We start from the raw sequence: 26646 nt of genomic DNA on the forward strand, positions 1-26646 counted from the left end.
ATGTTGTAAAACCAACAGAAAGCACAGACTGCTATAACTAGTCCTAGTTATATAATGATTTTAAGTATAATGATAAACTACTGCAAGGAATCGGTCCACCTGAGCAAACAGGATCGTAATGTTGACACTCAATAACGACACTGATATGTGCAGTTCCTGGACGGATAGCCCTCCTGCCCATCAAACAGACTGAGTGACTGTTCGTGTCATTTAGTGTTGTCTGACCATTGACAAAGTACAACTATTTTTTTAGGGCGCAAATTAAGGTAGGTAAATCTTTTTGCCCAAAACTGAAGGGGCGACATTCCTCCCTCCCCCCGTGATGCCAGGCCTGTCCCCATCCTATTCCATAATGTCATTATACTGTATATAATACCATACAACAGTGACCGATCCTTACTAACTGCATGTGTTAAAATTGCACATCAGCTCATAGCAGGGGGCACATAGCCGCGATGTATTATCAACGTTAAATTTCAACCATAATATCGACAACATTAATAAACGCATACGTTGAGAAAATATCGAACCCAGCATATTTTCCGGTTATATACCACAATGCATTGCTAGTATTCGTTGGTCACCATTTTGGACACGTTTTTCAAACGTAGAAGTATATCCGCAAATATCTCAGCAATCCTCTTTTGACGAGCAAGTATGAACAATAATAATACTATCTGAATACATACAGATCTTTCTTAATATTATTTTGATTAAAATAGTACGTGAATAAGCAAAAAATGGCACATAAAAATAGTGTGAATGGGGAAGATGACACAAAATCGTTTTGCTGTTTCTCTATTCTTATTCTATGTTGTACTTTCAAACTTTGGGTACTCTTTAATTAGGACAGACTTTATTGCTCAACTGCTATGATGCAAGCCAAATTTTATACATTTATTTCAGCTTTGAGCTTAGTAAACCGTTCATTTTTTAGATTATACTAAAGAAGATATTAATCATCATTTATTTGGGAAGTAATATTATATAATTTTCTCCTAGCTGCGGTGCTGAAGTCCCGCCCTAAATCAGCAGAAAAAGAAATAAAGGAGCATGCAATGTGTTACTTAAAGAATGCAAGGCAGGGGGCCAGGAGATCTGGACACTGAAAATAATAGGTTTTTGGTTCTAACTGTTAGGAAAATTAGACAGGGTTTGCAAATAGTGGACAAAAATCGTCTTAACTTCCATTGTAATATTTTTTTTTCTTGGAAATATAGAAGTTGTACATTTTAAAATGTATATTTGAATCAAAATGTGGTTTTGAGTTAGTGTGTTAATGTAATTAGTTTGTGTTTGTCGTTACTATACTGTATATTGCCATGTTACCAGAATTTGTAGCTGAAGTTTAAGACTAGTTGTGATTTTTATGATTATTGCTCATATGTTGATTGTTGATTGATTGTATACAATGTATAATTTGAAATACATATGTTTCAGGTGTGAATGTGTATTTTCAGAATAAATTTCTAAACCTAATCATTGGCTTGATTTACTAGTTTCTACACCTGTAAAACCTAACTTTGATGTATAATAGACCTCTACCCATATACGTATAATAGACCTCTAAAGTTATCCGTATAATAGACCTCTACCCATATACGTATAATAGACCTCTAAAGTTATCCGTATAATAGACCTCTACCCATATAATTATAATAGACCTCTAAAGTTATCCGTATAATAGACCTCTAACCATATACGTAGAATAGTCCTCTAAAGTTATCCGGAACTCCTACCATATATGTATAATAGTCCTCTAAATTTATCCGTATAATAGAACTCCAACCATTTACGTATAATGAACATCTAATCATAGACGTATAATTGACGTATAACAATAGACGTATATTAGAATTTCATTCTAGACGAATTGCAGACCACATTTAGACGTCTAAGGTATGCGTTTAATAGACGTATATTATACGTCTTTTGCCCACTGGGTTACGTCTCAACAGAAACGCTCTTTAGCTCTTTCAGCGTTATGCAGAGAACAGCGTCTGTCGAGATCACTTTTGAGTCAGCGCGAAACGCCGTGTGCTGTCAGTTTGATTTCATATTGCTCGTAGCGGCGCCCGGCTTTTGTCTGTCAAACGTTAGGTTGCACTTCTTCATGCTGCATCGTCGGCATGAGTGGAGCTTTTTAAACGTCTGTACTTACTGTGTCCCATAAGAAATCGTTTGTCCCCGTTCAAAAGAGATTGTGCAATGTCCTGCAGCGTTCACAAAGCAAACCTTTGACAGTTTGAAAAGAGGAATTTATTCTGCTTCCTGTGCGTGCAGTAGTTACAAAGTTGAACGTCTTTACACGATCTGCTGCAGTTTTCAGTGGGTGGACTTTGTCAGATGGCTTGGAAAAACGCACTGTGTTTCGGCTCGGGAAACATCATGAGCAGTGTCCTGCATGTTTTCTGTGTATAGCTGTCTTTTAATGCATACAGTATTCATTCGAAATAATTGATTTCTCCAATTATCAAGGGTCCCTTAAAGGATGAGTCAAAGTAACGTCTAATCGGATTAGTTTACTTAGAGCTGGTTCAGAGTTTGCTCAAGAGTTTACCTTTCACAGATGTGCAAAGAAGAATGTTGGGGGTGCACGCTTCAAGGCGCCTTACAGTGCGTCGTTTCCGGCACAGTATGGCCGAGTGCTTTCCGAGTTATCGCACGGATTGGGCATGCCCGCAAGCCGTGAGCCGCAGGCGATGAGCCCGGAGCTGAATGGGCCCCACTGGCTCGTTTGTAAGGCCAGGTGCATTGCCAACCACGACCGGCAGCGCAGAGGCTTTGAAGGCGGCCTGGGCTCCTGAAGCTGTGCAGCCACGCACTCTGGTTTTTCTTCATCTCGTACAAATCTTTTGCCTTTTACTAAAGACTTCCGTGGAGAGAAACATGAATGAGTTCTATGCAATTTTTGTGCTTCCCTGCCTTTGGGTGGGGTGCAGCTGGGCAGGTGAAAGAGAGAAAACAAAAACGCTCGCAATCGCTCTTGTTATGGCGATTGTGGCCGTCTGCTCCGCGAGTCCTCGGTCTCTGGCTGTCTGATTGGCGCTCTTTTCTTTGGGGGTGGGAAGTGTCCGGCCACAGGGGATCTTGGGACCTCGCTTTGCATAGCGGCTTCCCAGAGTGCGTCGTTTCCGGCACAGTGTGGCCGGGTGTTTTCCGAGTTATCGCACAGATTGGGCACGCCCGCAAGCCGAGAGCCGCAGGCGATGAGCCCGGAGCTGAACCGGCCCCACTGACTCGTTTGTAAGGCCAGGTGCATTGCCAACCACGACCGGCAGCGCAGAGGCTTTGAAGGCGGCCTGGGCTCCTGCAGCTGTGCAGCCACGCACTCTGGTTTTTCTTCATCTCGTACAAATCTTTCGCCTTTTACTAAAGATTTCCGTGGAGGGGAGCATGAATGAGTTCCATGCAATTTTCGTGCTTCCCTGCCTTCGGGTGGGGCGCAGCTGGGCTGGTCAAAGAGAGAAAACAAAAACGTTCGCAATCGTTATTGTTATGGCGATTGTGGCCGTTTTCTTGTGAGCGGTTTTGTTTTCTCTCTTTGACCAGCCCAGCTGCAACCACCCGAAGGCAGGGAAGCACAAAAATTGCATGGAACTCATTCATGCTTCTCTCCACGGAAATCTTTAGTAAAAGGCGAAAGATTTGTACGAGATGAAGAGAAACCAGAGTGCGTGGCTGCACAGCTGCAGGAGCCCAGGCCACCTTTAAAGCCTCTGCCCTGCCGGTCGTGGTTGGCAATGCACCTGGCCTTACAAATGAGCCAGTGGGGCCCGTTCAGCTCCGGTTTACGGTTGCAATTCGACATTGATTATACGTCGAGGCGACGTATATATACGTATAGCCGTATTTTCGCCGTGAATATACGTATATTCGACGAATCAATGCCCACAGCTTGGCATACAAGGGTTTTGCTGAGGGGTCTTGCCACCTGCCTGAAAAAAACAGTAAAATGTTTGAGTGCCTATAGAGTTTCTATTTTTATTTTCTTGAGAAAAGCTGATACCATTTCCTGGACACCCCGTCCCCCATCAGTGCGCGGTGCCCGGGGAAAAATCTGTAGGGGGGCTTCTGAAATTCTGAGGGGGGGGTGATATTTCGGTTGAAACGGAGCTGTATGGTGCAGCTACCCAAATGAAATCTTGCAGCTATGCCACTGATTAGTGCTTCATGATAGAAGATAACGACTAGCAATCTGGTATTTGCGATGAAGTTCAGTTTCACATTTTTCGTCACTCTCACGGTTTGTATAGCCTGGAGCGAAAAGTACCATAAGCGTTCATTTTTGCAGCTACATGGACGTTCTGAATCGTTAAGAAAAAATTGTTGTAAAACCAACAGAAAGCAAAGACTGCTATAACTAGTCCTAGTTATATAATGATTTTAAGTATAATGATAAACTACTGCAAGGAATCGGTCCACCTGAGCAAACAGGATCGTAATGTTGACACTCAATAACGACACTGATATGTGCAGTTCCTGGACGGATAGCCCTCCTGCCCATCAAACAGACTGAGTGACTGTTCGTGTCATTTAGTGTTGTCTGACCATTGACAAAGTACAACTATTTTTTTAGGGCGCAAATTAAGTTAGGTAAATCTTGTTGCCCAAAACTGAAGGGGCGACATTCCTCCCTCCCCCCGTGATGCCAGGCCTGTCCCCATCCTATTCCATAATGTCATTATACTGTATATAATACCATACAACAGTGACCGATCCTTACTAACTGCATGTGTTAAAATTGCACATCAGCTCATAGCAGGGGGCACATAGCCGCGATGTATTATCAATGTTAAATTTCAACCATAATATCGACAACATTAATAAACGCATACGTTGAGAAAATATCGAACCCAGCATATTTTCCGGTTATATACCACAATGCATTGCTAGTATTCGTTGGTCACCATTTTGGACACGTTTTTCAAACGTAGAAGTATATCCGCAAATATCTCAGCAATCCTCTTTTGACAAGCAAGTATGAACAATAATAATACTATCTGAATACATACAGATCTTTCTTAATATTATTTTGATTAAAATAGTACGTGAATAAGCAAAAAATGGCACATAAAAATAGTGTGAATGGGGAAGATGACACAAAATCGTTTTGCCGTTTCTCTATTCTTATTCTATGTTGTACTTTCAAACTTTGGGTACTCTTTAATTAGGACAGACTTTATTGCTCAACTGCTATGATGCAAGCCAAATTTTATACATTTATTTCAGCTTTGAGCTTAGTAAACCGTTCATTTTTTAGATTATACTAAAGAAGATATTAATCATCATTTATTTGGGAAGTAATATTATATAATTTTCTCCTAGCTGCGGTGCTGAAGTCCCGCCCTAAATCAGCAGAAAAAGAAATAATGGAGCATGCAATGTGTTACTTAAAGAATGCAAGGCAGGGGGCCAGGAGATCTGGACACTGAAAATAATAGGTTTTTGGTTCTAACTGTTAGGAAAATTAGACAGGCTTTTCAAATAGTGGACAAAAATCGTCTTAACTTCCATTGTAATATTTTTTTTTCTTGGAAATATAGAAGTTGTACATTTTAAAATGTATATTTGAATCAAAATGTGGTTTTGACTTAGTGTGTTAATGTAATTAGTTTGTGTTTGTCGTTACTATACTGTATATTGCCATGTTACCAGAATTTGAAGCTGAAGTTTAAGACTAGTTGTGTTTTTTATGATTATTGCCCATATGATGATTGTTGATTGATTGTATACAATGTATAATTTGAAATACATATGTTTCAGGTGTGAATGTTTATTTTCAGAATAAATTTCTAAACCTAATCATTGACTTGATTTACTAGTTTCTACACCTGTAAAACCTATCTTTGATGTATAATAGACCTCTACCCATATACGTATAATAGTCCTCTAAAGTTATCCGTAACACCTACCATATATGTATGATAGTCCTCTGAATTTATCCGTATAATAGAACTCCAACCATTTATGTATAATGAACATCTAATCATAGACGTATAATTGACGTATAACAGTAGACGTATATTAGAATTTCATTCTAGACGAATTGCAGACCATATTTAGATGTCTAAGGTATGCGTTTAATAGACGTATATTATACGGCTTTTGCCCACTGGGAAGCTCGTTTCTTTCTACCATTATGTAACTATGACAAAATCTGTCTTTAAACACCTTGCTCAGTCTCTGACGAGACTGTCAAAAATTGATTTCGCCGATTGTATTGCAAACCGGCGGAAGCGGGGTATTGGGAAAAGTTTTCAACTAGCAAAAATCGCGCCTCGGCTAAACCTCACAGGCTACGATACTGCCACTGCGCAAAGCTGACGGTTGCCAGGCAACCGCGGGGATCCTATGGAAATCGTTATCGATCGTCTCATGGCATGTCGTTGCCGTAACGCTTCATATTTGTCGTCTTCTTCTTCTAGCTTGAGGTTTTTAAGAATTTCATGACAGACAAGGGCTCCGTCAGGAACAAAGGGCGTTGTGAGAAAACCGTTGCTTATTTTCAGCAGCACAAATACAACCCTTTAAATACAAGATGACAGAACAATGACGAAGGGCATGCCGGGAGGAACTCATGCACTACAGAGGAAAGGGGGCGGGCACGTACAGTTCACATTCAAGCCACAAGTACTCTTCTCGGATGTTGCATAAACAAATCCTAACGTCCTGAAAGCATTGCAGCATGTTTGTGTCCCACTTCCCGTGGCTGCAGGACTGACACGAACGGACAAACACAATCTGTGGCGTTTAGCGTGACATAGTCTTGCAGGCATCGTGCTGTCTTACTGCAATACTATACCGCTGGAGGAAACAGCACGGGTTCGATGAGCCTTGGAATGTGACTAGGAAAGTGAAGCCTTTTGAAAGAGGTAAAGCACTGCACAACAGAATTGAGGGATAATCTTACAGGGGATTCTGAGCGGTGTCTAAATAAATAAATTCTTCAGCTTCCGCGGATGGCATTTTGCAGCTGGAAGCAGATGTCGACGCTTTTTGAACAGAGCACCAAAAAGCGTCTTTTTTGAAGGTACAGGCATTGGGCATTGGTAGTTCAGTGGTAGAATTCTCGCCCGCTATGCGGGGGGCTTGGGTTTGATTCCCGGCTAATGCAGTGGCTTTTGCAGCGAGCGGTTCCATCACTTGCATCCCCTTGCAACTCGCAACTGAAAACCCACTGAAGCTAAGCAGGTGTGAGCCAGGTCAGTACCTGGATGAGGGTGAGCTACAGGGAAAAACAAAGCTTCCAGCTGGAAGTGGTGTTAATGGTGCCAGCGGGGGGGCGCTCACCCTGAGGTCTGTGCGGGTCCCAATGTCCCAATATAGTGACGGAGAAGCTGTGTTGTAAAAGGGCGCTGTCTTTTGGATGAGATGTAAAACCGAGGTCACAGCGCTCTGTGGTCATTAAAAATGACCACCAAAACCTTTGACAAAAGCTCTTGGTAATTGATGGTCTTCAATAATGCTTCTCCTTTAGGTACATTTTAAATCAGCTGAAAAATGCTGTGAAATGGGGGGGCACTTCAGGCCAGTGTAGGATTTGGGTTACAAGAACCATGAAACTGCACGAGAAAGCCCGTACACTGAATTACACGGCTTTCTATTCAAAGGAGGACAAAAGAAATTCCCTGATTTCGATTTTTTGCAGCACAGAGAGGACCACTGTTGTGAGGCCGGTTAGCTCAGTTGGTTAGATCGTGGTGCTAATAATGCCACGGTCGTGGGTTTGAGCCTCATATGGGCCAGGTCCTTTCCTCCTCTTTTACCAAAGCTGTTAGGTTCCTTCCCGTGGTGAGATGAGTTGTCATGCAACGCTGCCACATAGTGCCGACAGACAAGAGTTATCTGCCGGTCCGGCACAGTCTGCCATGCTTTTGTCATTTACTGTAAAGTGGTGTTGAACTGGGTATCGAACTGGAGCCTCACCATTTGCATATGTGAGGCTCCAGTTATACATCGAGTGTCACATTAAATGACAAAAATGAAGAGAGTTAAAGCAGCTGGAGAGGTTTTCTTACAACTTTTGAGCCGACACAGTTTTGGAAAATGTTTCCTTCACGCTGCACTGTACAACATAGGCAGCCAAGAGTCTCCAAAACAAAACAGAATGGACAGATAGGAGAAAATTCCCACTCGTCCTGAAGTTCCCAAAATCCAGCACTGAGCGTAAACAAAGTGTCTAAGTAGCGTGGGAATGCTAACCCTAACCCTAGCTGGAGTTTGAGTAATCCAGCACTGAGCGTAAAAAGATGAGTCAAAGTAACGTCTAATCGGATTAGTTTCCTTAGAGCTGGTTCAGAGTTTGCTCAAGAGTTTACCTTTCACAGATGCGCAAAGAAGAATGTTGGGGGTGCACGTAACGGCGTTATATGCAAGTGCGGGACGTGAGGGTTTTCGTTTGTTCGTTTTGTTTTGCTCTGCTTTGCTTTGTTTCGCTTTCCATCGCGTTGGTAAGAGCGTAAATAAAAAGGCGATTCCTGCGTCTACCACTAATGTAAGAGCTATTTCAAGTGCGGCGTGGTGCGGCTTCTCAAATGCTCAACAGGATGACTTCGCATGCACGCGTGCTTTCTTGCAGTCGTGTGTGCAACCATGTCTGCTTACGTGCAAAAGGGCGTGGTTTCATGTATGCAAAAAACTTTCCTGGGCTCTTCTGAAGCACATAAAATTTTTTGGAGATATACATTTGTCTTGTTTTCCTCTTAGGCTCTAGAATTGATAACTTTTTTTTCATTTTTGGCATTTTTTATCATTTTCCAGAAAGTGGTTGCAAGCCCTATATCATGCGAAGAAACTTCAGAATTCAGGGATCAGTCAATGGATTTTCTTCAAAGTTGGATTTTTGCACTCTGTGGACCAAGAGATGTTGTTCTATAATGTTTTTTTTTCAAATTTAAAAATATCATTTTTTCATGGAGCTTTGAAGGGGATGGATTCACCCTCCTTTAGCCAGGACAGAGCTCCAGGAGCCTGGGTAGGATTCTAGCTTTCTCCCCTTGCAGGCACCTGGCACAGAAGACATCATTTTTTTCCTTAAAATCTTTTTTTTTGTGTTCCTTGTTGTTCCAATCTTAATTTTAATCACTTTTAATTAGAGATTTTATTAAAAATAGTGCAAAAAATGACAAATTTCACACAAAATAATGTAATATAAAACGGATGTTTTTAACTTTATTGTAGTGTTTTAGAAACTAATATGTCTTCAAAAATGGTTGTTTTTCACTCCTAGGAATGAAAGCTGTTGTTAAATAATGTTTATTTTCAAATTTTGAAAAAATCAAAGGATTCTAGCTTTCTCCCCTTGCAGGCATCGGACACAGAGAACCTCATGGTTTTCCTAAAAATCATTTGTTATGTTCCCTGGTGTTCCAAACTTAGTTTTAATCAATTTTAATGTGTTATTATGTTAAAAAACAGGGTAATAAGTTTCTAATTGGACTATAAATAATGTCATATTGTCTGCTATAAAACTGATGTTTTCAACTCCATTGTAGAGATTCTAGAATCAACTAATAGAGAATTGAAATAAAAAAGGGCATAAGAAGACATTACCAACAACGACCACAAGATGGAGATATTGTCTAGACATTACCAACAACGACCACAAGATGGAGATATTGTCCAAAGAGGCAAGAAGGGCAAAGTCGCGATAAGGTAAAATCATTTTTTGAAAGAGATTGCTGTCAGAATGCACACCCGTATCCCAAACATAATCTCTAGTAAAATATGATCATTTGTGAAACAGGCAAATGAGTGTCTGCGACAATATGATTGCTACATATCTGCATTTGTTGGTTTTTAAGGAGTAAGAGTGCAGGGGGTTTAAACCTGCGATCCAGTGTATTGAAGTATTTCACAACACTACCCCTAGCACATCTGGAAATAAATCCTCATAATGATTATTGCCCTGGGCATGTACCAAAAAATCAGTGAGCATATATATATATATCACTGTGTTGAAGCTAGAGACACAGAATAAGTGCAAACACATCCTAAATACAGTGTTCCTGCACCTTTGACCTCATCCAGAATGTATCGTTTTTTTAAAGGGATTGCTGTCAGAATGCACAACTGAATCCCAAACAGAATCTCTAGTCAAATATGATCATTTGTGAAACAGGCAAATGAGTCTCTCAGGTGCCCATTGCTCATTTTCAGACACATTTATGCAATACTTTCACCATGCGTTGAGCAATAGGGATTAAAGAAACCAGAAGTAAGGTTTAAAAGTGATTCTGAGGTGCAACACATCAGCGATACAGCTATGCATCTGAAATGCGGAGTTTGAGAGCCCTTCAGGAAACACCTTACCCTAAAGGTACCAGAAGTCCACTAGTATAAGCATTATGTCACTGTCACCCCTGTTACAATGTGATTGCTACATATCTTCATTTCTTTGGTTTTTAACGAGTAAGAGTGCAGGGGGTCTAAATCTGCGATCCAGTGTGTTGAAGTATTTCACAACACTACCTGTAGCCCATCTGGAAATAAATCCTCATTCTGATTATTGACCTGGGCACGTACCAATAAATCACTGAGCATATATGTATATATCACTGTGTTGAAGCTAGAGACCTGTATGTAATAATATGTTGCTAAAATGTTATTTTCACATATATTAATGTAATAAATGATTGCTTATGTTTTATAAACAAATCTAATTAAAATAAAAGCTTAAGTTTTGTATTTATCTTGTACCATAGAACATGATTTTCTTTGTATTTCAAGCCCACAAAGTGTCCAAATGACGCACTACATGATATAAGGAAGATTATCACATGCATATCGGTATTATCTTTCTTATGAAAATGCATTCCTTTCATTACATTTTACTTTTTAAAATGAACTCAAATTGTGTATAATGTAATAATTTAAGTAGAATAGATTCTAATAATATAATGATCCAGTGTGTTGCACTACTTCACTGCTTCACTGCTCTATGCCGTCTGGAAATAAATCCTCAGACTGCTTACTGCCCTGGGCTTGTACCAATAAATTACAGGAGCACATCTATATATCACTGCGTTGAAGCAGGAGACACACAATCACTGCAAACACATCCTAAATACAGTGTTCCAGCACCTTTGACCTCATCCAGAGCGTATCATTTCTTGAAAGGGATTGCTGTCCGAATGCACATCTGAATCCCAAACAGAATCTTTAGTAAAATACGATCATTTGTGTAACAGGCAAATGACTGTCTCAGGGGCCCATTCCTCATTGTCAGAAACATGTATGCAATGCTTTCACCGTGCATTATGCAATAGGGATTAAAAACACCGCAGGTAAGGTTAGATGTCATGTTCTATGATCATTTCTTTCAGCATTAGGGACTAAATATACTAAACGTATGATGCTAAAATGTTATTTTCACATATATTAATGTAATAAATGATTGCTTATGCTTCATAAACAAATCTAATTAAAATAAAAGCTTAAGTTTTGTATTTATCTTGTACCATAGAACATGATTTGCTTTGTATTTCAAGCCCACAAAGTGTCCAAATGTTCTATGATCATTTCTTTCAGCATTAGGGACTAAATATACCAAACGTATGATGCTAAAATCCTGAAAAAAGGATGTGCTCCATCTCGTCAGTAGATTGGATTCCAAAACTGATTTGGGTCAATATACATTACCTTTGAAATTAAAGTACAGTCTACTGTAGGGAACCATCAACTTAGAAAGCATTGGCCTTCCCTGGGGGTCAGGTAGGTGCAAAAGATAAACCTTTATCCTATCTTTATATTAAGATAAGTGGCCAAGCAGTATTTTTCCAAGTTTCACCAAGCTCATCATGTTGCCATAGTAGACAAAGTTCTATAAAATGTTAAATAACTTTTAAAAAAAGCATCTTGGTCTAACAGTACTGTACAAGGTGAATTAAACTGTCCCTGGTAATAAAAAGTAATTAGAAGCATCTCAGAAACTTTATCTCTAGAAACATTAGCTGTTTTATATTCACGCTCTGCCCCCGGTCTCTTGCGCGAGTACTAAATCTCACGGACAGGGGGGCCTCGTCATTGATTGTTACAGGTGAGACGGGGATTAGGAGGAGACCCCGACTGATGGGTAAAGGGGAGCACTAACACCAGAGGGACACCCCCGGCGTCTCTTTTTGAGAGACGCCCTGGGGTTTCCTAATGGCCAAGGAGGGTCGGGACCTCGGTTTGACCTCTGTTTGTGCAGCAGAGTGTCGCCATCAGGAGGCTGGGGCGTAAGAGAGCTACACAGCCCGCAGGGTGAGCGCTCCCTACTGGTCCCAGTCACACCTCTTGCAGGAGCAGCAGCAACCGGAGCTTTTCCGGGGTGGAATCTCCTATCCGGGTGCCGGCCAGGCTCACACCTGCTGGGCTGCCCCGGGGGTGAGCCCAGTCGAGAGTCGCAGGGCCAGATCTAGTCACCGGGGAGAAACGATACAAGTGAAGGATTGCTCGGCTCTCGGCACTTGAAAAGACCGACAAATGTCTCGTTCCCGCCGGAGCTGAATGTACCCGCATGTGTGGTGTCGTCTTCTTCCCCCGCCCCGCTGTGTTTGCTGTATTGTCTCTGAAGCCGGCCCCCCCGAGACGAGACGGGCTGTTCCTGTGCCCCAATTAACACTTTACAGGTGCCGTTCCCCGGCATTGTGGCCATTGTCGGTGCTCACACGCGATAAGATAAGGTGGAGGAGAGCGGGGCATGCCCAGCGGCAGACATTCAAGGAGGGGGCAGTGCGAGGTGAGGTGAGGTGCGACACGCCGGAGCCCCGACGCAGCTAATGCGGAGCACTTGTTGGACTGGCATCGAAAGGACGTGTGCGCACGGAGCGAGCCTTCCCTGCGGCGGAGCGCGGGAACTTTCTCCCCCCCTCCCGCTGCAGGAGTTGTGTGCACTGCAGCGGTGCCGAGAGAAAAGCACAGAAGGCAGCAGGCTCTGGAGAGCAGGTAAGAGACGGAGCCTTGTGGGCAGGCGAGCAGGCCCGTTTTTTGGAAATTGCTGAAAAGGTTTGTTCGGTGTGTGGCAGGCGCACGTCGCGAGCTTGCGTGGCGATCTGCCGGTCTGGAGTTATGCAAATGAGGCCGAATTGCATCCCGGGACATGCTGCGAATGCGCAACGGCGACTGCAGATGTGTAGGAAACGGCGCGCTCGTTTTCTCGTTTTGCCCACACTTTTGAGTGTTAGTGTGGCGTGTGAGTGTGTGACAGAGTGGGCCCAGCAGGAGGCGGTGGCGTGCGGGGCGAGGAGGTGGCCTAGGCTGCGCGATTTGTGCTGTGGGTGCGGGCCGCTTGCAGGGGCCTGTTTAACTCATACTTACCTGGCAGGGGAGATACCTTGATCAAGAAGGAGGTTCACCCAGGGCGAGGCTCGGCCATTGCACTCCGGCTGTGCTGACCCCTGCGAATTCCCCAAATGTGGGAATCTCGACTGCATAATTTCTGGTAGTGGGGGACTGCGTTCGCGCTCTCCCCTGATGTGCTTGGTCCAAAATCAGATACGGGAGGGTTAGGACACCACGAGCTGCGTGGCTGCAGAAGGATCCCGGTTCGACAGGAGTGGACGCCGCTGCTGGTTCTCGCTGGCTTTTAGTTAGGGGTCCGGAGAAGCATCTCAAGCTAGTTCCACTACTCCTTCCGGACGTTCATTCCCTTTTCAAAGTCAGTCGTTTTGCTGTAGTCTGCGTTCTTTAGGTTGATTATCGAGGTTAGCCTTTATTTGGTCATGGGGGGCCTCGGTACTGTATGCTGAGTCTAAAGACAGTTTCACCCGTTTTCTGATTGCTCGGTTCTGTACCAGTGCAGACATGTCAAACAGTGAATGGCTGTACCTCTACTGTATCCGTGCTCAATGAATGAAATCGGTAAGAAATGAATATATGTCTAGTTATACGAAAAACGAGTGGTTTATCGACTCATCTTCATTTGCAGATTTAGAGGCAGCTTCGATATTCGTTTTACAGACGGGTTTTTTTTTTTGAATATGGGTCACACACATGCCACAGCAACAAAACATCTCTAGAGATGAGGCTATAGATCACCTTTCCATCCTGCAGGTTTTCCTCCCAAAGCCTACGGCACCAACGGCGACCCCTGCTGGCCGGGAGAGCAAAAGCTTACAGCACCTGGTATTCCCAGGCAGTCTCCCATCCAAGTACTAACCAGGCCCGACGCTGCTTAGCTTCCGAGATCAGACGAGATCGGGCGTGTTCAGGGTGGTGTGGCCGTAAGAGAAAGCCCCGGCGCCTGACTCGCTACTTGAAGCTGTGTGTGGCGGGGGTTCCGTGCCCCCCGAGCGGGACTGAAGGATCGTTCGTGTGCAACTCTTTGGAAAGGAGCTGCTTTCCAAATCGCATTGCGTGCCTGGATGTTGGCGAATGCGCTCCCTTGTGTTGACTCGTCCCGCACTGGAGGAGGACAAACAATCTGCACGGAGGAGCACCAGGCAAGTCTTCACCAGACAAAAACCTCCAGTGCACAGCACTCTGGAAACATTTCGGGGCTTTCGCGTGTTTATTTCAGCACGTAAAGCGCACCGGTCCAACACGTCGGCCGGGCGCGCGGCGCCTCCACCCTCTTGTGGCCTTGCGGCATCAGAGCAAGAGGCTCCTTCTCGCTGCCCTTCCGCTGTGTTGCAGGGCCCCGAGAGGGAACCCGGAGCGCGCACTTTGTGGGGGGCGGGGGACCGCGTTCGCGCTCTGCCCCCGGTCTCTTGCGCGAGTACTAAATCTCACGGACAGGGGGGCCTCGTCATTGATTGTTACAGGTGAGACGGGGATTAGGAGGAGACCCCGACTGATGGGTAAAGGGGAGCACTAACACCAGAGGGACACCCCCGGCGTCTCTTTTTGAGAGACGCCCTGGGGTTTCCTAATGGCCAAGGAGGGTCGGGACCTCGGTTTGACCTCTGTTTGTGCAGCAGAGTGTCGCCATCAGGAGGCTGGGGCGTAAGAGAGCCACACAGCCCGCAGGGTGAGCGCTCCCTACTGGTCCCAGTCACACCTCTTGCAGGAGCAGCAGCAACCGGAGCTTTTCCGGGGTGGAATCTCCTATCCGGGTGCCGGCCAGGCTCACACCTGCTGGGCTGCCCCGGGGGTGAGCCCAGTCGAGAGTCGCAGGGCCAGATCTAGTCACCGGGGAGAAACGATACAAGTGAAGGATTGCTTGGCTCTCGGCACTTGAAAAGACCGACAAATGTCTCGTTCCCGCCGGAGCTGAATGTACCCGCATGTGTGGTGTCGTCTTCTTCCCCCGCCCCGCTGTGTTTGCTGTATTGTCTCTGAAGCCGGCCCCCCCGAGACGAGACGGGCTGTTCCTGTGCCCCAATTAACACTTTACAGGTGCCATTCCCCGGCATTGTGGCCATTGTCGGTGCTGACACGCGATAAGATAAGGCGGAGGAGAGCGGGGCATGCCCAGCGGCAGACATTCAAGGAGGGGGTAGGGCGAGGTGAGGTGAGGTGCGACACGCCGGAGCCCCGACGCAGCTAATGCGGAGCACTTGTTGGACTGGCATCGAAAGGACGTGTGCGCACGGAGCGAGCCTTCCCTGCGGCGGAGCGCGGGAACTTTCTCCCCCCCTCCCGCTGCAGGAGTTGTGTGCACTGCAGCGGTGCCGAGAGAAAAGCACAGAAGGCAGCAGGCTCTGGAGAGCAGGTAAGAGACGGAGCCTTGTGGGCAGGCGAGCAGGCCCGTTTTTTGGAAATTGCTGAAAAGGTTTGTTCGGTGTGTGGCAGGCGCACGTCGCGAGCTTGCGTGGCGATCTGCCGGTCTGGAGTTATGCAAATGAGGCCGAATTGCATCCCGGGACATGCTGCGAATGCGCAACGGCGACTGCAGATGTGTAGGAAACGGCGCGCTCGTTTTCTCGTTTTGCCCACACTTTTGAGTGTTAGTGTGGCGTGTGAGTGTGTGAAAGAGTGGGCCCAGCAGGAGGCGGTGGCGTGCGGGGCGAGGAGGTGGCCTAGGCTGCGCGATTTGTGCTGTGGGTGCGGGCCGCTTGCAGGCGCCTGTTTAACTCATACTTACCTGGCAGGGGAGATACCTTGATCAAGAAGGAGGTTCACCTAGAGCGAGGCTTGGCCATTGCACTCCGGCTGTGTTGACCCCTGCGAATTCCCCAAATGTGGGAATCTCGACTGCATAATTTCTGGTAGTGGGGGACTGCGTTCGCGCTCTCCCCTGATGTGCTTGGTCCAAAATCAGATACGGGAGGGTTAGGACACCACGAGCTGCGTGGCTGCGGAAGGATCCCGGTTCGACAGGAGTGGACGCCGCTGCTGGTTCTCGCTGGCTTTTAGTTAGGGGTCCGGAGAAGCATCTCAAGCTAGTTCCACTACTCCTTCCGGACGTTCATTCCCTTTTCAAAGTCAGTCGTTTTGCTGTAGTCTGCGTTCTTTAGGCTGATTATCGAGGTTAGCCTTTATTTGGTCATGGGGGGCCTCGGTACTGTATGCTGAGTCTAAAGACAGTTTCACCCGTTTTCTGATTGCTCGGTTCTGTACCAGTGCAGACATGTCAAACAGTGAATGGCTGTACCTCTATTGTATCCGTGCTCAATGAATGAAATCGGTAACAAATGAATATATGTCTAGTTATACGAAAAACGAGTGGTTTATCGACTCATCTTCATTTGCAGATTTAGAGGCAGCTTCGATATTCGTTTTACAGACGGGTTTTTTTTTTTGAATATGGGTCACACACATGCCACAGCAACAAAACATCTCTAGAGATGAGGCTATAGATCACCTTTCCATCCTGCAGGTTTTCCTCCCAAAGCCTACGGCACCAACGGCGACCCCTGCTGGCCGGGAGAGCAAAAGCTTACAGCACCTGGTATTCCCAGGCAGTCTCCCATCCAAGTACTAACCAGGCCCAACGCTGCTTAGCTTCCGAGATCAGACGAGATCGGGCGTGTTCAGGGTGGTGTGGCCGTAAGCGAAAGCCCCGGCGCCTGACTCGCTACTTGAAGCTGTGTGTGGCGGGGGTTCCGTGCCCCCCGAGCGGGACTGAAGGATCGTTCGTGTGCAACTCTTTGGAAAGGAGCTGCTTTCCAAATCGCATTGCGTGCCTGGATGTTGGCGAATGCGCTCCCTTGTGTTGACTCGTCCCGCACTGGAGGAGGACAAACAATCTGCACGGAGGAGCACCAGGCAAGTCTTCACCAGACAAAAACCTCCAGTGCACAGCACTCTGGAAACATTTCGGGGCTTTCGCGTGTTTATTTCAGCACGTAAAGCGCACCGGTCCAACACGTCGGCCGGGCGCGCTGCGCCTCCGCCCTCTTGTGGCCTTGCGGCGTCAGAGCAAGAGGCTCCTTCTCGCTGCCCTTCCGTTGTGTTGCAGGACCCGGAGCGCGCACTTTGTGGGGGGCGGGGGACCGCGTTCGCGCTCTGCCCCCGGTCTCTTGCGCGAGTACTAAATCTCACGGACAGGGGGGCCTCGTCATTGATTGTTACAGGTGAGACGGGGATTAGGAGGAGACCCCGACTGATGGGTAAAGGGGAGCACTAACACCAGAGGGACACCCCCGGCGTCTCTTTTTGAGAGACGCCCTGGGGTTTCCTAATGGCCAAGGAGGGTCGGGACCTCGGTTTGACCTCTGTTTGTGCAGCAGAGTGTCGCCATCAGGAGGCTGGGGCGTAAGAGAGCCACACAGCCCGCAGGGTGAGCGCTCCCTACTGGTCCCAGTCACACCTCTTGCAGGAGCAGCAGCAACCGGAGCTTTTCCGGGGTGGAATCTCCTATCCGGGTGCCGGCCAGGCTCACACCTGCTGGGCTGCCCCGGGGGTGAGCCCAGTCGAGAGTCGCAGGGCCAGATCTAGTCACCGGGGAGAAACGATACAAGTGAAGGATTGCTTGGCTCTCGGCACTTGAAAAGACCGACAAATGTCTCGTTCCCGCCGGAGCTGAATGTACCCGCATGTGTGGTGTCGTCTTCTTCCCCCGCCCCGCTGTGTTTGCTGTATTGTCTCTGAAGCCGGCCCCCCCGAGACGAGACGGGCTGTTCCTGTGCCCCAATTAACACTTTACAGGTGCCATTCCCCGGCATTGTGGCCATTGTCGGTGCTCACACGCGATAAGATAAGGCGGAGGAGAGCGGGGCATGCCCAGCGCAGACATTCAAGGAGGGGGTAGGGCGAGGTGAGGTGAGGTGCGACACGCCGGAGCCCCGACGCAGCTAATGCGGAGCACTTGTTGGACTGGCATCGAAAGGACGTGTGCGCACGGAGCGAGCCTTCCCTGCGGCGGAGCGTGGGAACTTTCTCCCCCCCTCCCGCTGCAGGAGTTGTGTGCACTGCAGCGGTGCCGAGAGAAAAGCACAGAAGGCAGCAGGCTCTGGAGAGCAGGTAAGAGACGGAGCCTTGTGGGCAGGCGAGCAGGCCCGTTTTTTGGAAATTGCTGAAAAGGTTTGTTCGGTGTGTGGCAGGCGCACGTCGCGAGCTTGCGTGGCGATCTGCCGGTCTGGAGTTATGCAAATGAGGCCGAATTGCATCCCGGGACATGCTGCGAATGCGCAACGGCGACTGCAGATGTGTAGGAAACGGCGCGCTCGTTTTCTCGTTTTGCCCACACTTTTGAGTGTTAGTGTGGCGTGTGAGTGTGTGAAAGAGTGGGCCAAGCAGGAGGCGGTGGCGTGCGGGGCGAGGAGGTGGCCTAGGCTGCGCGATTTGTGCTGTGTGTGCGGGCCGCTTGCAGGGGCCTGTTTAACTCATACTTACCTGGCAGGGGAGATACCTTGATCAGCCTGTAGGTGGAGTAGTTGGATTGTTTTTCTTTTGTTGGAAGCAGTGTTCGATTTGCGGTTTTTGAAATGGCAACCTTTGGATCCCGTAAGAATGCTGTACGTTTTGAGCTCTTGGATGACCTCTTCATGGATCGTATGCAGTTCAGCAGAAAAGTGTTACAGAAGGAACTTGGCTTTGAACCTCGGCACTTGGATTTCATCTTCGCTCTCCCAGGTCAGAAAGCATTTGAGGTTGTATTTGCTACCTATCCTCTGTTTGAACAATGCGTGGATGTGTTTGAGGCAAAAAGAGGCAAAGTTCCTGCACTTGAGAAGATCAACTTGCAGCCTCTGACACAGAGAGAGAGGAAAACGGTGCATGTTGTTATGTTCTCGGAACTGGCAAAGACGGAGGACATTCACACCTGGCTTAACCAGTACTGCACCGTCCACCATGGAACTGAGGTTAGAGATGTTGATGGTATAAAAACAGGAGCAAGGAAATTCGAGGTTCGCTTGCTACCGGACAGCGTAAATGGAGGCTTAAGGCACCTGCCCTCTACAATCCGGCTGGGCGCCTGCAATGGCTATGTGTTTTATGTGGGACAACCAAAGGTGTGTCGGCGCTGTGGTGCTGTGGGACACCTGGCATCGTCCTGCACTGTGAAATGCTGCAAGACCTGTGGCAAACAGGGACATTTAGCCTCTGACTGTTCAATGCTGCCAAAGTGCAATTTATGTGGCTCGGAAGGACACGTTTTTAAGAACTGCCCTCACGCCTACGCCAATAAACTCAAAATGAGAAAGGATGAGGCAGTGCTTGTTTCAGCCAAACCGGCCCGAAAATCCAAAGCAAACAACAAGTCAAACAAAGAACCCTTGTTGGACAAAGAGTCTCAGCCTCCAGCCAGGATCAGTCCTGCTGTGGCTCCGGGGCTGGTGGAAGAGAAATCCACTACGCCCCCACAACCGCAGACTGCACCAGACAAGCACGAGGGTTTGAAAACCCCCGAGAACAGCGAGGACCCCTCCCCCACTCCTGCTCCTCAGAACGAGGGCCAGTGTGGGGCCCCCCGGTGGAGCGGGTCCAGCGAGGATACCCAGGATTCAGCGGAGCTGCTTTTCTCAGACTCTGCAAGTGCTACAGATGCCCTCCTCTCCTCCATCCAGTCCATCACGGAGGATCTGCAGCAGCTGGTGGGTGAGGGGGAAGAGGAGACTGGTGCATCGGCTGCACCCCTTTCCCCTCAGTGCTCCCAGGAGCTGGACTTGAGGAAAAGAAAAAATGACTCTGTTTTCTCCCCGAGCGAGGAGGAAGGAGAGCATGGCGATGGGGACAGCTGGAACCTCTCCACCCCTCCCTCTACCCCCTTCCTTGAAATGGACTCTGTGAACGCTTTTACTGCTGCCACCCTGATGAAGGCTCATTCAGAGGATGGCTGGCAGGAAATTGGTAAGAAGAAAAAGAAAAAGAAAAAGGTAACAGGTGAGACCGAAGAGAAATGTGTTTTGTAAAGACTGGTTCCACTTTCTTATGTAATATGGCTCTTAACATAATTTCTCTTAACACAAGAGGTATCAATGACAGAGTTAAATGCCAGTCTGTCTTTGATTACCTCCAGCAGAGAGAGGGAGATGTGTTGATGTTGCAGGAGTGTGCTTTAGCCTATCAAGAGAGGTATAAAAGTTTTGAAGATAGGTGGGATAAAGGGCCTTCTGTTTGGTCAGGGGACAATAACAACAGAGCCTCTGGCGTGGCCATTCTTTTCAAAGGATGGGCATTCAAATTGAAAAGTATTCAGAGGGTCATAGATGGCAGGTTGCTGTGTGTGGATGTGGAATGGGGGACCGTTAACCTGCGGCTAATCAATGTGTATTGCCCTACTGACGTAGGAGGAAGGGTGGAGCTACTCAAGGCACTCTCCCCCCTATTGTTATGCAGCACAGACGTGATAGTGGGAGGGGATTTTAATTGTATCTTAGAGCACACAGACAGGCAGTCTAGCTCGCCGATAAAATTGGATTCCAGCTCACTGGCCCTGCAAAACTTAGTTCAAGACTTTAAACTCTCAGACACATATAGATGTGTATATCCCACAACAGCAGGATATACATGGTCAGGGAGGAATAGCAGCTCCAGAATTGACTATTGCTTTGTCTCAGAGAGAGTGAAAGTTGTTGGGGTCACTCTTCAGCCTGTCTTCTTCTCAGATCATCAGGCTTTAGGGTGTAGAGTGGAACTCCAGGGCGGGACTGTCTTTGGCCCAGGCCTCTGGAAACTCAACACAAAGCTGCTAGAGAACGAGGGGGTAGTATCCCGCTACAAGGAGAAACTATCACAGTGGCTGTCCTTGCAGTGTCTGTACGGGTCAGTAGGAGAGTGGTGGGAGGAGGTGAAGGTGAGGACAAAGGCCTTTTTCATGGCTGAGGGAAGGAAGGCTGCTGCCAGACGGAGAGGAGTGCTAGCCAGGAAACAGAGGCAGCTGCAGCGTCTCTACACGATGCTGCACAGTGGCTTCGATGTGCTCGAGGATATCGCCCTTTTAAAAAAGGACATCCGGAGCATAGCCGAAGAAAGTAGTCGAGGAGTGCTGTTAAGAAGCAGAGTGCAGTTCTTGGAAGAAAATGAGAAGTGTACTCGCTTCTTTTTCAGGAAAGTGGTAGGCTCCAAGACTGTCATGGAAAGTGTAGTTGATGAGGAGGGACGAGAGAGAACAGAGCCGAGTGCTATCCTCTCCTGCACCGAGGCCTTCTACTCAAGACTGTACAGCTCTACAGAGGTAAAGGATGAAGATATTCATTTTTTTACCTCAAAGCTAGAAAACATTTTGAGTGAAGAAGATAGGGAAGTACTTGAGAGGGATTTGACAGTAGAAGAGCTGAGACAGGCTATGGAGAGCTTACAGAAGGGGAAAACTCCGGGTGCTGACGGGCTCCCTAAAGAATTTTATTGCACCTTTTGGGATCTGCTTCAGGATCCGCTACTGCTCCTATTCGAGGAAAGCTACAAGACAGAATTGCTGCCTGACTCCTTAAGAGAAGGCACTATCTCTCTCTTGTTTAAGAAAGGAGCAAAAAATGACATAAAGAACTGGAGACCCCTCAGCCTGTTAGGCGTGGACACTAAGATCCTGTCCAAAGCCCTTTTCCTGCGCCTACAAAATGTAGTGGCCTCACTGGTAGGGAAAGAACAGACTTGTGGGATAGCAGGACGCCTGATGAGCGACAACCTGGCCTTGTTGAGGGATGTCTGTCTGTACTCTGAGGATCGCTCCCTCCCTCTGTGCATTTTAGGTGTAGACCTAGAAAAGGCCTTTGACCGCCTAAACCGGCAGTACTTAACATCGGTACTTGAGCACATGAAGTTTGGCCCCATCATGAGAAAGTGGATTAACCTGCTGTACACAGGTAGCAACAGCAGAGTCATGGTTAATGGCAATAGATCACGCACCTTTGAAGTCTGTTCAGGGGTGAGGCAGGGCTGCCCATTATCCCCCTTGTTATTCGTTTTGGCTATGGAGCCCTTAGCCTGTGCCTTGCGCCAGGATCAGGCCATTAATGGGATACCAGTGCCTGGAAGTGGGGGAGGAGAGGTAAAGACATCTCTATACATGGATGACGTCACCCTGCTCCTCTCTGACAATGCCTCAATTAGCAGAGCTCTGCAGTGCTGTGATCGGTTCTCTTTGGCTTCCTCCGCAAAAATTAACACATCTAAGAGTGAGATTTTTTATCAGAACTGGAGGGAGCCAAAAGAAGGACATGATCTCAGGCTGCAAGAGAAGAGAATTAAGGTCCTGGGGGTGTATTTTGGAGAAGAGATGGGAACAGTAAATTGGCAGAACAAATTGCCAATCTTAAACAAAAAACTGATGCAATGGAAGGACCGAGACCTCACCATGACAGGGAAGGTGCTGGTCATCAAAGCCGAGCTCTTGCCTGTCTTGAATTTTCTGGCTTCTACCTTCCCAATCCCACACCGTGTTGCGGCGGTGCTGAGGAGATTGATGTTTCAATTTCTATGGGGTGGGAAGCAGGAAAGACTCAGAAGGGAAATAATGTACAGGCCGCTACCCTCAGGGGGGAAGTCTGTCCCAGATATTGCTACGAAGCTGCTGTGCATTTTCCTGGCCTCTGTGCTGAGAGGCTTTGCAACAGCACCTGCAGCGCGTACCTGGACTTATTTTTCCAGGCTCTGGGTAGGTAGGGAGGTGTTCAGAGTGTGGGGTGTCAGACCCAAGCTGGACGTCCCACTCTCTGACACATGCCCTGCAATTTATGGGACAGTTAAAAGTTTTCTAAGATCTCACCCAATTGGCCATATTCCCCTCCGAGATGTCAGCGTCCAAAAACTGGAAGATTTCGTAGCACCCCAGAACAATAGGCAGACCCCTGTGGGCATTTTAACATCAGCCCAAACAAGGAAGGTGTGGAAACACACATCCTCTAAATTTCTGTGCAACATTCACAGAGATTTAGCCTGGAGTGTCGTCCACCAGTGCTTACCGGTACGAACTTTCTTGTACCGTAGGGGCCTCACCCCCAGCCCTCGCTGCGTTAGGGTGGGCTGCGGCGAGGAGGAGACTGTGACCCATCTCCTGTGGTCCTGCTTTTTTGCTAAGGCCTTCTGGGCCCAGTTTGAAGATTGGTTGCAGGCTCTCTCGCCCCAATTTACCCTGACCGCTGCTTTCGTTAGATACGGCATCTCTCCTGTCAAGCTTCCTCCTGACGTGTTTGACAGGATCTGGGCCGTGGTGAACAGTGGGAAAGACGCCCTGTGGAGAGTGAGGAACATGGGGCTGTTCAAAGGCATCGAGGTCCCAGTCAAGGCAGCAGGTAGCCTGGCCCTGTTCATCACCCGAGAGAACTATTACCTCAGAGATCTGTGGAGAGAAGGGAGGGAGGAAGCAGAAAATCTGTGGGAAATAGAGAGCATAGGTCAACATCTCAAGAAACTGTGAAAAACATTATCATGTTTAAATAAAGAATGTGATTTGCACCAGAAAAAAAGAAAATTGTTGCTATGTAACTGTTACCGTGTCAAAATGTAATGAGATGTGATCATATATACTGTTTTAAGTATGTATATTAATGTAAAGCTTTCTGATTTGTGATTTCCTGTATTTTTTTGTGAAAAGAAAATAAAGTTCTTAAAAATCGAAAAAAATCGGTTCACCCAGGGCGAGGCTCGGCCATTGCACTCCGGCTGTGCTGACCCCTGCGAATTCCCCAAATGTGGGAATCTCGACTGCATAATTTCTGGTAGTGGGGGACTGCATTCGCGCTCTCCCCTGATGTGCTTGGTCCAAAATCAGATACGGGAGGGTTAGGACACCACGAGCTGCGTGGCTGCGGAAGGATCCCGGTTCAACAGGAGTGGACGCCGCTGCTGGTTCTCGCTGGCTTTTAGTTAGGGGTCCGGAGAAGCATCTCAAGCTAGTTCCACTACTCCTTCCGGACGTTCATTCCCTTTTCAAAGTCAGTCGTTTTGCTGTAGTCTGCGTTCTTTAGGCTGATTATCGAGGTTAGCCTTTATTTGGTCATGGGGGGCCTCGGTACTGTATGCTGAGTCTAAAGACAGTTTCACCCGTTTTCTGATTGCTCGGTTCTGTACCAGTGCAGACATGTCAAACAGTGAATGGCTGTACCTCTATTGTATCCGTGCTCAATGAATGAAATCGGTAACAAATGAATATATGTCTAGTTATACGAAAAACGAGTGGTTTATCGACTCATCTTCATTTGCAGATTTAGAGGCAGCTTCGATATTCGTTTTACAGACGGGTTTTTTTTTTTTGAATATGGGTCACACACATGCCACAGCAACAAAACATCTCTAGAGATGAGGCTATAGATCACCTTTCCATCCTGCAGGTTTTCCTCCCAAAGCCTACGGCACCAACGGCGACCCCTGCTGGCCGGGAGAGCAAGAGCTTATAGCACCTGGTATTCCCAGGCGGTCTCCCATCCAAGTACTAACCAGGCCCGACCCTGCTTAGCTTCCAAGGTCAGACGAGATCAGGCGTGTTCAGGGTGGTGTGGCCGTAAGCGAAAGCCCTGGCGCCTGACTCGCTACTTGAAGCTGTGTGTGGCGGGGGCTCCGTGCCCCCCGAGCGGGACTGAAGGATCGTTCGTGTGCAACTCTTTGGAAAGGAGCTGCTTTCCAAATCGCATTGCGTGCCTGGATGTTGGCGAATGCGCTCCCTTGTGTTGGCTCGTCCCGCACTGGAGGAGGACAAAGAATCTGCACGGAGGAGCACCAGGCAAGTCTTCAGTGCACAGCACTCTGGAAACATTTCGGGGCTGTCGCGTGTTTATTTCAGCACGTAAAGCGCACCGGTCCAACACTTCGGCCGGGCGCGCGGCGCCTCCGCCCTCTTGCTGCCCCTGCAGCTGCTTCACTTTTCCCTTTAGTTGCCATCGATTTTTTTGTAGTGCTATACATATACGATTGAGGTATCTTAGAGTTCTCCTTCGAAGACCCAGCACTCTCTTTTCTTTTCCCAGTGTTACTCATATCGGACTTTTTAAACCTAAAAAAAAATCGTTTTTTTTCTTTCAATTATAACTGAAGTTTAAACAACTAGTGTTAAGTCCTTATTTTTCTGTAGTCAAAAAAAGCAAAAATTAACATTCAGGTCATGAAAAACTCAAAAAAACTCCCCAACCACTAAACTTTACCTCCCACCTGAGCGCCATCTTGAACGCCCCTACCACCAGAGAATGCTCACGATTTCGGAAGCTGTCTCCGGGACGTGCTGATTCCACACATCCTGAATAAATCATGATATTGTTAGTTGCTGTAGCTAGACGTTCAAATGAGTTTCATGGCCAGATGGACTGTTTCCTCCAGCGGTATAATATTGCAGTGAGACAGCACTATGCCTGCAAGACTATGTCACGCTAAACGCCACAGATTGTGTTTGTCCGTTCGTGTCAGTCGTCCCGCAGCCACGGGAAGTGGGACACAAACATGCTGCAATGCTTTCAAGACGTTAGGATTTGTTTGTGCAACATCCAAGAAGAGTACTTGTGGCTTGAATGTGAACTGTACGTGCCCGCCCCCTTTCCTCTGTAGTGCATGAGTTCCTCCCGGCATGCCCTTCGTCATTGTTCTGTCATCTTGTATTTAAAGGGTTGTATTTCTGCTGCTGAAAATAAGCAACGGTTTTCTCACAACGCCCTTTGTTCCCAGCGGAGCCCTTGTCTGTCATGAAATTCTTCAAAACCTCAAGCTAGAAGAAGAAGAAGACGACAAATATGAAGCGTTATAGCAACGACATGCCATGACACGATCGATAACGATTTCCATAGGATCCCCGCGGTTGCCTGGCAACCGTCAGCTTTGCGCAGTGGCAGTATCGTAGCCTGTGAGGTTTAGCCGAGGCGCGATTATTGTTAGTTGAAAACTTTTCCCAATACCCCGCTTCCGCCGGTTTGCAATACAATCGGCGAAAGCAATTTTTGACAGTCTCGTCAGAGACTGAGCAAGGTGTTTAAAGACAGATTTGGTCACGGTGATATCATGGTAGAAAGAAACGAACTTGTTACGTGTCAACAGAAACGCTCTTTAGCTCTTTCAGCTTTATGCAGAGAACAGCGTCTGTCGAGATTACTTTTGTGTCAGCGCGAAACGCCGTGTGCTTGTCAGTATGATTTCATATTGCTCGTAGCGGCGCCTGGCTTTTGTCTGTCAAACGTTAGGTTGCGCTTCTTCATGCTGCATCGTCGGCATGAGTGGAGCATTTTAAACGTCTGTACTTACTGCGCCCCATAAGAAATCGTTTGTCCCCATTCAAAAGAGATTGTGCGATGTCCTGCAGCGTTCGCAAAGCAAACCTTTGACAGTTTGAAAAGAGGAATTTATTCTGCTTCCTGTGCGTGCAGTAGTTACAAAGTTGAACGTCTTTACACGATCTGCTGCAGTTTTCAGTGGGTG

The 26646-nt window shown here is 47.2% G+C and overlaps 10 non-coding genes and 1 pseudogene across 10 annotated transcripts; 6 read left to right on the top strand and 5 right to left on the bottom strand.

Moving 5' to 3' along the window:
* Positions 1 to 2821: 2821 nt before the first annotated feature.
* LOC138228374 (U5 spliceosomal RNA) lies at positions 2822 to 2938 on the top strand. Its single transcript, XR_011185454.1, has one exon. It is a non-coding gene; the product is annotated as a U5 spliceosomal RNA (small nuclear RNA).
* Positions 2939 to 3328: 390 nt separating this feature from the next.
* On the top strand, positions 3329 to 3445 carry LOC138228395 (U5 spliceosomal RNA). The gene has a single exon (XR_011185475.1). It is a non-coding gene; the product is annotated as a U5 spliceosomal RNA (small nuclear RNA).
* A 118-nt stretch (positions 3446 to 3563) lies between these two features.
* On the bottom strand, positions 3564 to 3677 carry LOC138228328 (U5 spliceosomal RNA). Its single transcript, XR_011185408.1, has one exon. It is a non-coding gene; the product is annotated as a U5 spliceosomal RNA (small nuclear RNA).
* Positions 3678 to 6183: 2506 nt separating this feature from the next.
* On the bottom strand, positions 6184 to 6325 carry LOC138228239 (U4 spliceosomal RNA). The gene has a single exon (XR_011185325.1). It is a non-coding gene; the product is annotated as a U4 spliceosomal RNA (small nuclear RNA).
* A 6969-nt stretch (positions 6326 to 13294) lies between these two features.
* Positions 13295 to 13458, top strand: LOC138228089 (U1 spliceosomal RNA). The gene has a single exon (XR_011185185.1). It is a non-coding gene; the product is annotated as a U1 spliceosomal RNA (small nuclear RNA).
* Positions 13459 to 14094: 636 nt separating this feature from the next.
* On the bottom strand, positions 14095 to 14213 carry LOC138228302 (5S ribosomal RNA). Its single transcript, XR_011185382.1, has one exon. It is a non-coding gene; the product is annotated as a 5S ribosomal RNA (ribosomal RNA).
* Positions 14214 to 16001: 1788 nt separating this feature from the next.
* On the top strand, positions 16002 to 16165 carry LOC138228118 (U1 spliceosomal RNA). The gene has a single exon (XR_011185214.1). It is a non-coding gene; the product is annotated as a U1 spliceosomal RNA (small nuclear RNA).
* Positions 16166 to 16801: 636 nt separating this feature from the next.
* Positions 16802 to 16920, bottom strand: LOC138228296 (5S ribosomal RNA). The gene has a single exon (XR_011185376.1). It is a non-coding gene; the product is annotated as a 5S ribosomal RNA (ribosomal RNA).
* A 6907-nt stretch (positions 16921 to 23827) lies between these two features.
* On the top strand, positions 23828 to 24001 carry LOC138228144 (U1 spliceosomal RNA; annotated as a pseudogene).
* Positions 24002 to 24638: 637 nt separating this feature from the next.
* On the bottom strand, positions 24639 to 24757 carry LOC138228335 (5S ribosomal RNA). Its single transcript, XR_011185415.1, has one exon. It is a non-coding gene; the product is annotated as a 5S ribosomal RNA (ribosomal RNA).
* A 1291-nt stretch (positions 24758 to 26048) lies between these two features.
* On the top strand, positions 26049 to 26190 carry LOC138228209 (U4 spliceosomal RNA). The gene has a single exon (XR_011185295.1). It is a non-coding gene; the product is annotated as a U4 spliceosomal RNA (small nuclear RNA).
* Positions 26191 to 26646: the final 456 nt, after the last annotated feature.

This window comes from Lepisosteus oculatus, unplaced genomic scaffold, assembly GCF_040954835.1.
Source record: "Lepisosteus oculatus isolate fLepOcu1 unplaced genomic scaffold, fLepOcu1.hap2 HAP2_SCAFFOLD_40, whole genome shotgun sequence".
NCBI lineage: Eukaryota > Metazoa > Chordata > Actinopteri > Semionotiformes > Lepisosteidae > Lepisosteus > Lepisosteus oculatus.